Source organism: Lithobates pipiens, unplaced genomic scaffold, assembly GCF_037356315.1.
Source record: "Lithobates pipiens isolate NorthernLeopardFrog02 unplaced genomic scaffold, aLitPip1_a1.2 Scaffold_18, whole genome shotgun sequence".
Taxonomy (NCBI): Eukaryota; Metazoa; Chordata; class Amphibia; order Anura; family Ranidae; genus Lithobates; species Lithobates pipiens.
The window spans coordinates 590317645-590323498 of record NW_027507758.1 but is presented as its reverse complement, the minus strand read 5'-3'; the positions used below and the strand labels follow the sequence as shown (position 1 = coordinate 590323498).

The window sequence follows — 5854 nt, the reverse complement described above, 5'->3', positions numbered from 1 at the left end:
TTGTGAACCATTCCTTTGTAGATTTTGCTGTATGTTTGGGATCATTGTCTTGTTGGAAGATAAATCTCCGTCCCAGTTTCAGGTCTTTTGCAGACTCCAACAGGTTTTCATCCAGAATGGTCCTGTATTTGGCTGCATCCATCTTCCCCTCAATTTTAACCATCTTCCCTGTCCCTGATGAAGAAAAGCAGGCCCAAACCATGATGCTGCCACCACCATGTTTGACAGTGGGGGTGGTGTGTTTCGGGTGATGAGCTGTGTTGCTTTTACGCCAAACATATAGTTTTGCATTGTGGGCAAAAAGTTTGATTTTGGTTTCATCTGACCAGAGCACCTTCTTCCACGTTTGGTGTGTCTCCCAGGTGGCTTGTGGCAAACTTTAGACGAGACTTTTTATGGATATCTTTGAGAAATGGCTTTCTTCTTGCCACTCTTCCATAAAGGCCAGATTTGTGCAGTGTACGACTGATTGTTGTCCTATGGACAGACTCTCCCACCTCAGCTGTAGTTCTCTGCAGTTCATCCAGAGTGATCATGGGCCTCTTGGCTGCATCTCTGATCAGTCTTCTCCTTGTCTGAGCTGAAAGTTTAGAGGGACGGCCAGGTCTTGGTAGATTTGCAGTGGTCTGATACTCCTTCCATTTCAAATAGATCGCTTGCACAGTGCTCCTTGGGATGTTTAAAGCTTGGGAAATCTTTTTGTATCCAAATCCAGCTTTAAACTTCTCCACAACAGTATTACGGACCTGCCTGGTGTGTTCCTTGGTCTTCATGATGCTCTCTGCGCTTTCAACAGAACCCTGAGACTATCACAGAGCAGGTGCATTTAGAGACTTGATTACACACAGGTGGATTCTATTTATAACCATCAGTCATTTAGGAAAACATTGGATCATTCAAAGATCCCCGCTGAACTTCTGGAGTGAGTTTGCTGCACTGAAAGTAAAGGGGCCGAATAATTTTGCACGCACCACTTTTCAGTTTTTTATTTGCTAAAAAAATTTAAAATATCCAATAGATTTCGTTCCACTTCACAATTGTGTCCCACTTGTTGGTGATTCTTCACAAAAAATTTAAATTTTATATCTTTATGTTTGAAGCCTGAAATGCAAAAGGTTGAAAAGTTCAAGGGGGCCGAATACTTTCGGTAGGCACTGTATCTATGCACTGAACCAATAAAAGGTTTACAATCTGACAATATTCTATAATACTGTATATTATATGTGAATTATCACAGTCTTTCCATCATATATCTAATTTAATTTTTTATTTTTTGTATAAAACAAAAATATTCCTCAATCACAATTTTGGATTAGTTAGAATGCATGTTGGGAACCAAAGTGCTGTCACCGAATTCATTCTTCTGGGGCTCTCGACCGACCCACTAGTACAAGTTTTGTTGTTCCCCATTTTCCTGGCAATCTATATGTCCACACTGATTGGGAATCTTCTTCTCATAGTGGCTGTGAAGACTGACAAGCGCTTGCACATCTCTATGTATTTTTTCTTGGCTAATTTGTCATTTTTGGACATTTGCTATACCTCAGTCATTCTACCAAAAATGTTGGTTAACTTTTTTGCACCGAAGAAGAGGATTTCATGTATTGGCTGTACCACCCAGGACTTTTTTTACCTGCTCATGGGGGAAACTGAGTGTCTGCTTCTGGCTTTGATGGCCTATGACCGCTCTGTTGCAATCTGCAACCCTCTACGTTACAATATGATCATGAACACAACGGTCTGTTTGTGGATGATCAGCATGGCATGGCTGACTGGTTGCATCCTATCATCCATTGATTTGTATTTTGTATTCCGCTTAACATTCTGTGGTCCTAACACCATCAACCATTTTTTCTGTGAGACACCACTGCTTTTACAGCTCTCTTGCAGTGACGTCTCATCAAACAATATTGTAAAACTGGTGGGCACGGTCATCTTGGCCTTCATCCCACTTTCACTAATCCTTTTTTCTATTTTCAAATCATTGCCACTATTATTAGAACTCACTCTGGCAAGTACAAAACCTTTTCCACCTGTGTTTCACACCTGATAGTGGTGGTCATTTTCTATGGGTCAGCCATGTTTATGTACGTTAGAGAAGAGCAGAGGACACAGACAAATGGGGTGGCAGTATTTTACACGGTGATCACCCCAATGCTTAACCCCTTGATATATAGTCTGAGGAATAAAGACGTTAAGAGAGCCATGAAGAGGCTAGTAAGATAAAGCCTAACATATACAGCAGCCTCCCTTAAGACCTTCCTGTTTGAGCACTAACTCTGGTGAGAACAATAAATATGAATAGAATGAACATAGATTCAGACATACAATGAAATAAATGTAAACGTAACACTACAGTTAAAGCTGTGGATCAAGGCATTTGGTTTGATCAAAAACAAATATTTACAATCATGTATTAGGTACACTTACTATCGCAGGTGGTACTGTCCCACTCTAGTGGAAGATAGCACGGATAAGGGTAAGAGTAGGGGCATGGCGGAGGGAGGTGAGGAGAGTAAGTGGAGCAAGGGAAGGTGGTGGGAGGGAGAGTAATTTACCCATGAGGCTGAATATGTGGCACAGTACAATGTTCTCTTTAGTATTCCAAGATTTGGGAGAGGCATCGAGTAGTGGGGTTAATGAGTCTTGATTCCTTGTCCTCTCACCATTTCTTGTGGATTATCAGGGAAAGGGGTTATTGGCACTTGGTGTCGCTTAGTTCCTGGTGCTTCTTTCAGTGTTCACCAGATTGAGTTTTTTTTGCTGCAAGTTCCATGGTTGTGGGGAATTTGAAGGCCTGTCAGTGGGGGCAGTGAGTTTAAAGAGGTCAAGTCTCATTGGATGATTCAGGGATGTAATAAATTGTTTGTCCCATTTGTTGGGTGAGTTGGGGATCTGTAGCTGTTGGGTTGGATACCCTTGTGGGGGTTAGAAGAAGAGTCACGGGAAAGGTTGTATGAGTTTGTGTCTTAAGTCAATGCATACCATTAGAGGCATGTGGGGTAATAAGCGTCTTGTAGTGGGTGGGCAGTTCAATCAGAGAAGCACTAACCTTGATCCATAGAGAGCATTCTGAATTTATTAGATGTCTTCTTTAGGCAGAAATCCATGCACGCCGATGTGTCGGGCATGCAGTTGGGCTATTGTTTCTCAGAGATCCTTGAGCTGTCAGGGAGGGTATTGTGGAGGCAGAGAGCGGCGGCAACTTGGATCCCTTTGTCCAGCTTCATGTACACCTTCTATAGAGGTTGCATTTCTTGCTGATGGAAAGCGAAAGTCGCTGTACCAATCGGGAAGGTCGATCTTTGGAATCTCCAGAACAGGTTAGTGTCCCTCCCTCGAGGTCTGAGGGTCCTGTGTAAGTGTTCAGACTAAAGTAGTCTGGGTAAGTATATTGGGTTCAATATTTTCAGGTAGTCCCCTCACTCTCAGGTTGTGGCGTCTGCCATGATTCTCTAAATCCTCTAAGTAGACTAAATATATTGAGGCCTCTGGTCTCTGAACAGAGGTATCAAGGGGATGTGAGCGAGGGGACTATTACGGTGCACATAATGTTCAATACATCAGATAAGAAAACAAACATTACATAAAAAAATACTACAATTTATTTCAATAAAAACAATTACAAAATCCAATTATATCAAAAGTTCATGGGAAAGGTGAGGTATTTCAACTAGTTTTGCTTCTCAGCTTCTTCAGGAATTACCTACATCTAAAAATACATCAATTACTCATAAATCAATAGAAAATATATGTATACAAAAATAATCATAAATCACAAATAATTTCACTGAAAAATAAAGGAGACAACATTGCAGTACTTAACAAGAGCAGAGTCTTACCTCAATGCCCTTACCCTTGGACAAGCCAGAACCAAACAGGGGAAAGCCTCCCCCAGCGACTGGGAGGGGGATTATACCCCGATACCAACCGATATCTATACAAAAACATTTATTGTTTTAGTTCACTGGTTTAAAAGGAAGGAATGGAAGGGGAAGGGGAGATCCCACATGTGATTAAAAATGGTAATGATGTGCATTCAGTACCCATAACCACCTCTGATCAGGAATTATAACCTGATTGTGATGATAGTGAGTGCTGGGAAAGATCCAATATAAAAAGTGAATAGTCCTAAAAATTTGTATAAAAAAGTGCAACCCAAACAAACGTAAGTGACAAACAAAAAATCAAAACAACCAAAGTTAGACCCGTGAGGTTAACAGTGTAAAACAGGTGACAAGTGAATGGAAAAAAAAAGGGGGGGGGGAGGAAGCATTAAAAAGGGCCAAGCATATCAAGGGATGTAATTACCAATAAGATGTTATGAGTCAATTAATTTTTGTAAAAAGAAAAGGATCCAGGGACATAAACAAAGCTGTTTAAAATCAGATGGAAAGAGACCACATCCGCACAATAGAATTGGTATGTGGAGTAGACAATCTCCCAGTTGAAACGGCACTTAGGAGTAGGGACTGTATAAAAGTGTAATGTGATAGTAATGAATAAAGGTTCAATATCAACAATAAAAATCATGATATATATAATAACAAGTCCCAATAGTGGCAGATATCAAGATCATCCACTCACAATGTCCATACCATTAATCTGGTAAAAATAATGCAGTCCATATTTACATTTAGTGGAAAGGGGTGGCAGTCCGGCAACGCGCCTAGACATCCCGGACAAAGCACAAAAAAAAGAAGAAATTGCCCATTGATGCCAGGGGGGGCAATAGAGACAAGATTTTATTACAAAAAGAAGCACTCTGGATCGAAAAGCTCAATGCTTTTGTCCCCCCTGGCCTCAATGAAACCACTCCTTCAAGTAATTTTTATAACCCGATAGGCCCCACCCTCTGCCTTGAGGTTTTGTGTGTTTTTTTTTTCTTTGTGCTTAGGCGCGTTGCCGGACTGCCACCCCTTTCCACTAAATGTAAATATGGACTGCATTATTTTTACCAGATTAATGGTATGGACATTGTCACTGCAGGGACAATTATTGGTTCCTGGCTTTGTAAAGTACATAATTGTTTATGACATAGATAATTGTGCTGTTTAATTAATGGTTTTATTATTATATAGTTTTGTGTGTTTGTAGACTCTTGCCTTTTCAGACCCTTTTTTCCCCCTCCTCTTGACTGGCCTGGACCTGTGGGTGTGCTCCTCCCCCAGCAATTGGTGTGATTCGGGGGGATTTGACTGGCGGATCATTTTGTATGGTGGCCGTGCTGTCTTTCTCCCTTGCATGCAGCCTGGCTGTTATCTAAGCCATAGGGTTGCAGGCACAGATGCGCGGGCGACAGTTCTGTGCATGCGCCGTTTGGCCTGGGCACTGTTCGGGCCTGCGCTCGTTATATATCGTGCGCGGCTGCCCCTTCCTGGTATCCTGGTGTGCAGTGCGCATGCGCAGAGTATGTTTCTGCGTGCGCACTGTCCGAGTCACTGACCCCTATGGCGCCATGAGCCGGCGACATGGCGCCGATTTAAATATGGGGTTGAGGGGTATAAAATGGCGATGGTTACCGCTATCCCCATATGTCGACCGGATCCAGGGGACATACACGGTTTTAAGACAATCGTGACTAGACGATCTTGATATCTGGCACTATTGGGACCTGTTATTATATATATCATTTTTGATTGTTTATATTGAACCTTTATTCATTACGACCACATTACAATTTTATACAGATGGTCCCTACTCCTAAGTGCCATTTCAATTGGGAGGTTGTCTACTCCACATACCAATTCTATTGTGCGGATGTGGTCTCTTTCCACCTGATTTTGATCAGCTTTGTTTATGTCCCTGAAACCTTTTCTTTTTACAAAAATTAATCGACTCATAACATGTTATT

The 5854-nt window shown here is 41.7% G+C and overlaps 1 pseudogene; it reads left to right on the top strand.

The window, feature by feature from the left end:
• Positions 1-1321: 1321 nt before the first annotated feature.
• On the top strand, positions 1322-2226 carry LOC143990326 (olfactory receptor 2D3-like; annotated as a pseudogene).
• Positions 2227-5854: the final 3628 nt, after the last annotated feature.